The 10,775-nt window shown below is 41.9% G+C and overlaps 1 long non-coding RNA gene across 1 annotated transcript; it reads right to left on the reverse strand.

Annotated features, from left to right (window-relative positions):
* Positions 1-7,944: 7,944 nt before the first annotated feature.
* LOC125620447 lies at positions 7,945-10,399 on the reverse strand. The gene is made up of 2 exons (XR_007352128.1): positions 10,289-10,399; positions 7,945-8,629 (listed from the first exon to the last, which is right to left on the reverse strand). It is a non-coding gene; the product is annotated as an uncharacterized LOC125620447 (long non-coding RNA).
* Between the last annotated feature and the right edge of the window lie 376 nt (positions 10,400-10,775).

Below are 10,775 nucleotides of genomic sequence, written 5' to 3' on the forward strand. Positions count from 1 at the left end.
ATTAAGGGTTATTATGAGTTATTCCCTCAAAAGAAAAAGACTTATAGGGCTGAGGCTGTAGCTCAGTAGTAGAGTGCCTGCCTTGCACATGTGAAGCACTGGGTTTGATCCTCAGCACCACATAAAAATAAATAAAGTTATTGTCTCCAACTACAACTAAAAAAATATTTTAAAAAATGAATAAGACTTATAAACAGTCTTAATCACCTTGTAGCTACATTTCTTATCACAGTACTTGGCACATGGTAGACATCAATATTAAACCAATTGAATGAATTATCTAATAGATATCTACAGAGCTTACGGTCAAGTGGGAAAATATGGATAAACAAAATTCTGTAGTATGTAAGAAGGGAATGATTGGCATGGAGGAAAAACAAGAGAGGATGGAAGTTTCCAGTTTAAGTAGGATGGGCAGAGTAGACTTCACTGAAGACACTGAGTTAGTCACACACAGAAACCATGAGAAAGGGAACAGTCCAGGCAGAAGGAACCACCAGTGTAAGGGCCCTGGGGCACAAGTGTGCTTAGTGCATTTAAGAAATACCAAGATCATGCTGGGGGTGTAGCTCAGCGGTAAACTGCTTGCCTACCATGTTGAGGCACTGGGTTTGATTCTCAGCACCGCATATAAATAAATAAAACAAAGGTCCATTGACAACTTAAAAAGTATTTAAAAAAAAAATAAGATCATGCTGGGAATGGTTCCACATGCCTGTAACCCCAGTAAGTTGGGAAGCTGAGGAAAATTACAAGTTTGAGGCCACCCTCAGCAGCTTAGCAAGACCCTGATTTGAAATGAGGACTGGAGCTATAGCTCAGAGATAGAGCATCCCTGGATTCAATCCCTTTTTACCAAAAAAATAATAGTAAGGTCAGTGTGGCTTTACTATGTAGAGTTGTGTGGCTTTTACTATGAATGAGATGGGGAGTCCTTGGAGGGTCTGAACAGACCCCCTCCCATGCTGGGGATTGAATCCAGAGCCTGTCAGGTAAGCACTCTACCACTGAGTAGTGTCTAAACTTCCCGCAGTGTCTAAACTTCCTAGGTTTTGTTTTATTTTTGAGACAGTCTTGGTCTGTTGCCCAGGCTGGTCTCAAACTCCTGGGCTCAACCAATCCTGCCTTAGCCTCCCAAATAGCTGGGACTATAGGCATGTACCACCATGCCCAGCTTCCATTTCAAAGAACCACTCTGCTCTGTGAAAAAAAACTTCAGGGGCACAAGGATGTAAGCAGAGAAATGAGACAGGAGGCTATAACATTGATCTTAGCAATGAGATTTTGATGCTTTGGACTACCTTGGGTAAGAAGATGAGACATGGTTGGATTTTGGATTTGAAGGTAAAGTCAACAGGACTTGACATCTTGGATTGGGGGGGGGGGTACATTAGTCCTTACCTGGGGGCAGAAGGAAGTTGAGGCTCAGGGAGGAAAAATAAACATCCCTGGGTCACTAAGCAGAGTAGAATCCAGTACTGATATTTTTCTTTCTTTCTCACTCCCCCACTCCATTATTTACTTATATGCATATGCAGTGCTGAGAATCTAACCCAATGCCTCACACGTGCTAAGCAAGTGCACTACCGCTGAGCCCCAGCACCAGTCCTTAGTCATTTTTATTTTTTGAGAGAGGGTCCTACAAGTTGCTGAGACTGACCTCCAATTTGCAGTCCTCCTGCCTCAGTCTCCCAAATAGCTGAGATTACAAGTGCATACCATCATGCCCAGCTGAGATTTTTTTTCAAAGAAATTCTGAAAAAAAAAAAAAATGGAAAAAAATTCTGATAGAATTGGCCTCATTAGAGGGTGCTAAATCTAAAATATATCCAATTTCAAACCCTGAGAGCCTAACACAAACTGGCACATAAAGGGCATTCAATTTGTATGAGGTTTGCTACATGAAAGTAGTGGCAAATCAGCTCTTGAAAGGAATCCTAGGGCTGGGGTTGTGGCTCAGCGGTAGAGCGCTTGCCTCGCACATGCGAGACCCTGGGTTCAATCCTCAGCACCACATACAAAAAATAAATAAGTGAAATAAAGGTATTTTGTTCAACTACAACTAACAAAAAAATTTTTAAAGGAAACCTAATTAGTAAAAAAAAAAAATGATTTCAGGAATATTCTACAGAAAACCAAAGCCAGACCATTCTTAGTAATACATTTTAATTCATCAGGTCAATATTTCTTAGCAACTACTACATCCTGGGCACTGGCGATACAGAGGTAAATGAGTGGCAGTTTGCCACTCATTAGTAGGGAGACAGAATAATTGATATATTAGGCAGTATGTACCAAGTTCAGAGGCAGACAGAGGGTGATTTAACTCTGATGGGAGGGAGTGAAGATTTCATGAGATGACATCAGTTTCCGAGATGTGTTTGCTTGTTGTGCTCCTATCAGGAAGCAATGGCTTGCATCTGGTAATTGCCTATGGGGTTGGTGGTAGGGAAATGTGTTACTGTGAATCTGTTACATGGAAGGTGTTGGGGTTGTGCATAGTAAATACTAATGTTTGCTAATGCCCAGCATCCATTTCTCCTTCTTCTGGTAAGAAAACCGATTTTCTCTTGGTGAACTACCTTTCCTTACTCAGTCCATTTGTGGTTTGGTGAGATTGCCTTACCTTGCAGTTCCAGTGGGCAGATGATCCTGAATTGGCAAATCATAGCATTCCAATATTCCTGCCACCCCAAGCTAGTGACTGATGACGTTGGGGGACGTGTCAGGCTAAAAGACATACAATCCCAGGATCTATAACTAAACTATTGGGGGAAAATTTTTTTATTCCCTCCTGGGATGGGTAAGCAAATATGATATAAACTTGGAGCTCTTGGTGGCTACCTTGCCACTTTTGGGGAAGAACTTAGCTGACAAGGAAACATATCAAGAAATCACCATCTAGGCTGGAGATACAGCTCGCCCTGCTTGCACAAAGCCCTAGGTTCAATCCCCAGCACCATAAAAAATAAATAATAAAAAATTTTAAAAAATCACATTCTGGCCAGGGCGCAATAGTGCATGCCTATAATCACATCAATTCAGGAGACTGGGACAAGAGGAAGGCAAGGACTAGGCTAGCCTGGACAATACACAGTCAAGAAAATACAGCTGGGGCTGTAGCTCAGTGAGAGTGCCCCTGTGCTCAATCTTCAGTACTGCAACCCACTCACCCTTGGAAAAACAAACAAACAAACAAACAAAAATGAAAACAATATATTGTGAGGCTGGAGATGTGGCTCAGTAGTGGAATGCTTGCCTAGCATGAGGCCCTGGGTTCAATCCCCAGCATTGCCTCACTCCCCCCAAATAATCACTTTCTAAGGGCATCATTTAAACTTCTGGATCCAACCAAACCTGAAGGCTTATTGGACTTTCCTGTCACAAAAAGTAACAGAAACAAGTTTGGTTACCTGATAACTACAACTGAAATAATTAAATATACTAATCCTCGTATCTACCAGAAACATCTAGAGATTTGATCTTTTCATATCTGCCTCCTATAGAGTCCCTAGAAAAAATAATCATATGATGGCAGGATATTGGTTAGCCTCTTGTCCTCCAGCTCTGTAACATCTCTGCTGCTTTGTGACCCCTCTCTGAGCCTCTATTTCCTGAGTAACTTGTTCTCTATTGGCTCTCCCAGGAGTCTTTGAGGAAATGCCACTGGCTCCAGGGCAATCCTGTGTCCTTTTCCTTGGTCATGTTATTCTGGGGCCAAGGCACAAAGCTGGCTAGTCTGTCCACTAGATAGTGATTTTCAACCTGGACTATGCAGACAGCTGGTGGTAGATAGAGGAGATGCTAAAACCACAGGATAAAACAACACAGCTTTCTGGAAGCAGTTTTGTCCAATGGAAACGGCATTTTCAGTATTAAAATGTAGTTGTTGGGGGCTGGAGTTGTGGCTCAGTGGTCGAGTGTTTGCCTTTCATGTATGAGGTACAGGGTTCGATTTTCAGCACCATATGTAAATAATTAAAGGTATATCAACAACTAAAAATATATTTTTAAAAATGTAGTTATTAGGCTGGGGTTGTGGTTCAGTGGTAAAGCACTTGCCTAGCATGTGTGAGGCACTGGGTTTAATCCTCAGCACTACATAAAAACTAAATGAATAAAACAAAGATATTATGTCCATCTACAACTAAAAATATTTCTTAAAACTCTAGTTATTAAGAACATCTTATCTGGAGCCAGATTTATATGGAGTCAAATCGCAGCCTCACCACCTATTGGCTGTACGACTTTAGGAAGTTACTTAACTTCCCTATGCCTGTTTTCTCAAAATAAAGTGAGGATAGAGTTATTTTCTACACCGTTTGCAATTATGACGAGGATCAAGTTAGTCTGTTTAAAGTGTATACAACAGTACCTGGTGCCTAGTAAGTGCTACTTAAATATTAGTTATTATCAAATCATGTATTACATATGATTGAAGGCTTTGGATAATGTTACCTGCAGTTCTATCCCAGACTGTCAGGGATTTGCTCTCTCACTTTCTCATGCCAGTAAGAATACTTACATCTCATTTTCAATATAGAAACCTACAAGAAATTCTAGACGTCTTCATGTTCTTTCAAATTCTTGGGTCATCATTTTCACTCCATGCATACATTAGTCCTCCCATATAACCTTCACCTCAGGGCCACCTACTCACCAACCAGTACTCACCTAAATATCCCCTGTATGAAAACAATAAACCATAGGGTTTTGATAGCTAACGTACTTGCAAGTGTGGAGGCAATGATGATAAAGCATGAACAAAGGTGCAAGGTGGGCTATGTTCCAGGAATGAGTTCATCTTCCCTTAAAAAAACTGAAGATGAGGTTGAAAAAATAGGTTCAGTTCAGATCACTTGAGGATCTTGAATGCTATATAGGTAGTAAGGAACTTGGATTTACATTCCAAACAGACTTACTTTATAATCTGTTTCATCTGTAAAATTCTGATAATTCCTCTTCATTGTTGTGAGAATTACTGATGGAGATAAGTACATGGGAGAGAAATCCTGTATGAGAAACAGTGACCCATCAGGAGGTGGAGAGGATTTTTTTTTTACATTTATTTATTTATTTATCTATCTATCTATCTTTAGAGCAAACCATCCCACTTCTAAGGATGGCCTGAAATTCAGTCTCACATTAGTATTTTATTCTCCTGCAAGGCACATCTTAACCACCAGAGAGCGCCCAATACAAAGAAACCAAAGCACTCAGTTCACAGAGCACGGGAAATTAAGTTGGGCATCTTTGGGCAGGATATGAGAATCTTGGAGCTCCTCAATGGTAGGGGTGAGGCATGCTGCACAACCTAGAGTTTGGTCATATAAGATAAGGGGGGCTGGGGTTGTGGCTCAGCGGTAGAGCGCTCGCCTAGCACGTGTGAGGCCCTGGGTTCAATCCTCAGCACCACATAAAAATAAATAAATATTGTCTCCCACTACAACTAAAAATAAATAAATAAATCTCTAGAGGACTAGGGATGTATCTTAGTGGTACAGTGCTTGCCTGACATGCATGAGGCCCTGGGTTCGACTCCTACCACCACACACACACACACACACACACACAAATGGTTCAGTAAGACTAATCAACCATTCTTAAAGAAGAAAAAAAGCAGTCTACGAAGGTGGAAGAGTAGGGAAAGGAACCAGGTTATTTGGGAGCTTGCCTCCATCAACATCAAGACCCATCAACTCTGCCTCCAAGCCACTAGATGGAATTTCTTGGAATACTATCAGGCCAGCTAGTTTAGCTAGACCTGGGAAACTAGATGGGACTGCAGTGTGAGGGAGGGGGAAAGGAAGAGTAAGGGTCATCTCTTGAGTCTTTAGAGTGGTATCTACGTGGCATCAGACCTTAGCCTCTAGGTCCATCAGAAAAGATGCTGTGATCTAGTTCCTTCAGGATATTTTCAAATCCTTTTTTACCTTGTCTTTCCACTTATCTGCATAAAGACAATAAGGGACTTTTTTTTCTATTATAAATGTCAAAATACAGGCCTAAAGAAATGTGAACAATTTACCAAAGATCACAGCACAGTTGGGTCTGTGTTCAATAAGAACAGCTTGAGGGGGCCCAAGTAAGGAAAGGTAGGCAAAACAGCCTTCAGAGTGGTAAGCACTCGCTCCTGGCCAGGCCTCAAACAGGCCCCTTCTAGGTTCAACTCTGCTTCTAGACTCCAGGCCCCACCTCCACACTTCCACCACCCCCTGAGAGCCCATCACCCTGGCAACAGCCAGAGAAAGGTCTTTCTAAAATATTTATGGCTCAGAACAATCCAGAGGTTAGGGGAAGGTTGATGTCATCCTTCTCCACTTGCAGAGGTGACCGACATGTAGGGTCACTAATTCAGAGTACTTAAAGGAAGATCCCTAGGGACTAAATGGGAGGAGGGTAGAGGGTGTGTGCTACAGGTGATAGAACTGCCAAGACCTACTGGGCAGGAATAGAGCAGGAAGGATGTGTTGAGCAGTGTTATGTTTAGACCCCACGCTAAGCATTTCAAACACACTTCATTTGCTTCTCAGACCTCCTTAAGTAGAAAGGGATTGTTATCCTACTTTTAAGGAGTAAACAGGCCTGAAAAATACAGGGATTCGGGGTCTAGATCTATTTTGCCCTGTAAGCTTTCCAGTAAAACTTGGTGTCCTTCAAATAAAAATCCTACACCTAAGGGTGGAGGGGTATGCCTGCCAAGGGTCCTCACCAAATGCAGACTCCTCAATGACCCACTATCTGTAACTAGGATGCCATCCGGCTCCCTCCCCACTGCAACTCCTCCCTTGTCTGGTGAACTGAAAGGACTATGGCCACAAAGTAAGGCCTAAGAGACTAAGAAGCCAAGGAAAGTACAGCCTCAGCGGCCAGCCTTGGACTGAGAATCACCAATGCAGAGTGACAAATTTTTTCATCTAGGACTTTCCTAGTTTTAGCTCTGAAAGTCCCATATCTCAGAAACCTGACAGTTTCAAAGCACTTGTAGCTGTCTGATGAAGCTTTTTCTAACCTTAGCTAAGTTATTTATTCTTTTTAAGCCTCAATTCCCTCATGTGTAAAATAAACATAATGGATTGGAGGATTAAATGAAACAGTACATACAAATGCTTGACATAGCTGGGCATGGTGGTATTCACCTGTAATATCAGCAACTTGGGAGGCTGAGTCAGGAGGATCACAAATTCCAGGCCAACCTCAGCAACTCAGTAAGGACCTAAGCAACTTAATAAAAACTTTTTTCTATTTTTTTTTTAAAGAGAGAGAGAGAATTTTAATATTTATTTATTTATTTTTAGTTTTCAGCGGACACAACATCTTTGTTTGTATGTGGTGCTGAGGATCGAACCTGGGCCGCACGCATGCCAGGTGAGCGCTCTACTGCTTGAGCCACATCCCCAGCCCAAAACTTTTTTCAAAATAGAAAAAAAAAAAAAGGCTGGGGATGTGCCTCAGTCGTAAAGTACCCCTGGATTAAATCTTTGGTACCCCCCAAAAGGTATAATTAGCTACTATTTATAGTAATCAACAATGAAGACAAGCAGGTTCAGATGTTCAACAGCTTGTCCAACGTAAATCAACTGACTTCAAGGTCCCTTTCCACTACACCTGCTAAAAATGAATCTAAGCTCATTAAAATATCCTGACATAGTTAAAATGCAGACAGTCTTCCTCCTTAAACCCAGTCCTAGCTCTTGGTTCCTTTGTTAGGATAAATAACCTGAAGGTCTTAGGGAAGAGTGCAGCACTGGAGGTCCCTAATCTCTCAAGAAGCTCTGTAAATCTCGGCTAGGCCTAGGACCCAGGAAATCAGAAGCCTTTCAAAAGCGGACTTCCTAATCCTTCAAGAGAAAATGTTAAGGCAAACCATTTGGCCCAGTATAGCTCTAGAAGGGGGGCTTAGGCCCTTTCCCAAAGCTAAGAGAAGCTACCAGAATGGGACCATTTATCACTTGACCAAACCTTTATTGAGCTCCTCAGGGGCAAATACTGGTTGGAAAATAGAATACAGATGTAAAGTAGAAAAGCCCTACCTTTCAAGAGCTTTTTTGAACAAGTAATCAACAATAAGAGAAAAACAGGCTCAGCAAGTAATTAACCCAAAGTAAATGAACCTCTGCATTTGGTTTTCCCTTAGCCCATTACTGAGGAGATGAGGATTACTCTCTGGAAGTATCCAAGGGCTCTGATGCTGACAGCCACCAAAGAATTTCTGTATGGTGTGAGGAATAGGAAGTGAAAGTAGGGTGTTTCAGTCAGTTCTGTGACAGATTAAGGGGAAGCAGACTGGAAATGGCATAGTGGGAGGTGCCAGTCTACTGATCTGGAGGGCCATGCTAGGGACACATTGTTAGTTCCACTCTTTTAAAGTCTTGAGTAGGCTGTTAATATCACAGAGAACTGTTAATATCACAGTCCCCTACTGCCCTGAGGATTCCATTCTGAGTCTAAGGACTCTTAAAAGGATGATCCTGGCTGGTTTTTCTGTGGTTAATTCAGACAGATCAAGAGGTGGGGTGTGACAGAACTGTTGATCTCCTCTCCATGGTTTCTCTGTGCTCAGCAAATGCCCCAGGCCAGCCTTTAAACAACAGGTAGTTCTCTCCTGGTTACTGGAGTTCTCTGATAGCTGCAAAGAAACAAAGTGGAAATTAAGAAACATGATGCTGCCTTATCAAGGGGTTTCCCAGCCTCCCATCTGGCTAGGCCGCCTTCCTTCAGTCCCCCCATCCCATAGTTCAACTCTAGGTGTTTCCTTCAGTACACAGATTTCTAGGTACGCAGATGAGTGGAAAAACAGCAATCCATAGCCTATTAGCTGTCTCTTTACTCTTAGGTAATAAAAATGGAGTCCCACACTCTATACCTCCCATCCTTGGCCATGCCTGAGTAGAGTGACCCAGGAAGGCCTTAACTATAGAAGAGACACATCCTAAGCCTGAGGCACAGGAAAGGGGTCTCTGATCTCATACTAAAGCCTATAGCAGTGCTTCTCCTTTTTAAAAAGACATTTATCCCTCCCCCCCACCCAGTCAGTAACCCGGAACCTTAATTTTCAATATTATCCTATTACAAGACTTCCTCCCAACCCTCCAGTGCTGAGATTGAACCCAGGACCTGGCACATAAATACTGGGGACTGAACTCAGGGCACCACTGAGTTACACCTCCAGTCCTACCTACAGGCCTTTCTCATTTTGTTGCCCTCACCTAATAAGGTTTCCTATAGAGATGTATTATCAGCAAGTGAAGTTTAAAATCAGAAATCTGAGCCAGAGGTATGGCTCAGCAGTAAAGCACTGGCTTATCTTGCTGGCGACCCTAGATTTGATCGCCAGCACTGCACACAAAAATAATTATTAATTAATAATAAAATCAAAACAGAAATCTAGAGTTGGGGATAGCTCAGGTGGTAGAGTGCTTGCCTTGCATGCACAAGGCCCTGGGTTCAATCCCTAGCACCACAAAAACCAACCAACCAAACAAAACCCAGAAATCTAATGTTATTCTCCACCAGTCACTAATTTAATGGTCTTCAGTGATCCCCTCAGAATAAGGTATAGTTTTCTACTTCACCTTAAACCTGCTGCAGTTTACCCTCTGCTTAGATAATGTGCTCCATGTCCTTTCCCCAAACCAAGCCCTCTGCCTAGCTAAAAGCCTTCCTTTTGTATCAGTTTAAACACTATTTGCCCAAGGAAAACCCTAGTTAAGTTGTATACCCTCAAAGCATCCTATCCTTTTCTTTTTAGAACTTGTCATAATCAAAATTAGCTATGTAACTAATGAGTTATCTGTTTAGCGTCTGTCTCCCCAAATATTCTGTTAAGCCAGGACCATTTTATGTTGTTTACACTCCACCAAATCTCCAGAGCCTAGCACACAGTAGGTGTAATAGTCAATATATTTTAAAAAATAAATAGGACTGGGGATATGGCTCAAGCGGTAACGCGCTCGCCTGGCATGTGCAGGGCGCTGGGTTTGATCCTCAGCACCACATTTAAAAAATAAGTAAATAAATAAAGATGTTGTGTCCACCAAAAACTAAAAAATAAATATTAAAAAAATAATAAAATAAATAAAAGAACAAAAGTGACCATTTGTACTGATTTCTGGAGACAAGTTTATGAAGAATTCTATCAGAACACAAGGTATTTCTTTTTCCTTTCTTTTGGCTGTGCTAGGTCTATCACTAAGCTACACCCTCAGGCTTTCTTTCTTTTTCAAAGGCAGATGAAGAATTTGTTTCCCACATTCCAACACAAAAAGCTGAGATGGGGAGCACCCACCTCTAAAGCTGCTGGAGTCATAAGACACCAGAGAAGAATTACCCTGAGTCAATCTGTTCCCAAACTCTTCTATCTCAAGTTCTTATCCAATACCGTGCATGGTACCTGGTGGAAAGTGATTGGCTGCCCTGAACTAGACCAAGCCAGGCTCCAGAGGCAGACAAGGGAAAAGCCCTTCTTCACATCTTAATGTAGATTAAGATCAGAAATAGTAGCCAGGGGCTGGGGATGTGGCTCAAGCGGTAGTGCGCTCGCCTGGCATGTGTGCGGCCCGGGTTCGATCCTCAGCACCACATACAAACAAAGATGTTGTGTCCGCCGAAAACTGAAAAATAAATATTAAAAAATTCTCTCTCTCTTTAAAAAAAGAAAGAAAGAAAGAAAGAAAGAAATAGTAGCCAAATTTCTGGACATGTGTGCTATTTAGCTGATTAATTTGGGCTGATACCCTGGTTAGGCCTCACACTATCTAGAAACATCAAGTTTT

This window comes from Marmota marmota, unplaced genomic scaffold, assembly GCF_001458135.2.
Source record: "Marmota marmota marmota unplaced genomic scaffold, marMar, whole genome shotgun sequence".
NCBI classification, from domain to species: Eukaryota; Metazoa; Chordata; class Mammalia; order Rodentia; family Sciuridae; genus Marmota; species Marmota marmota.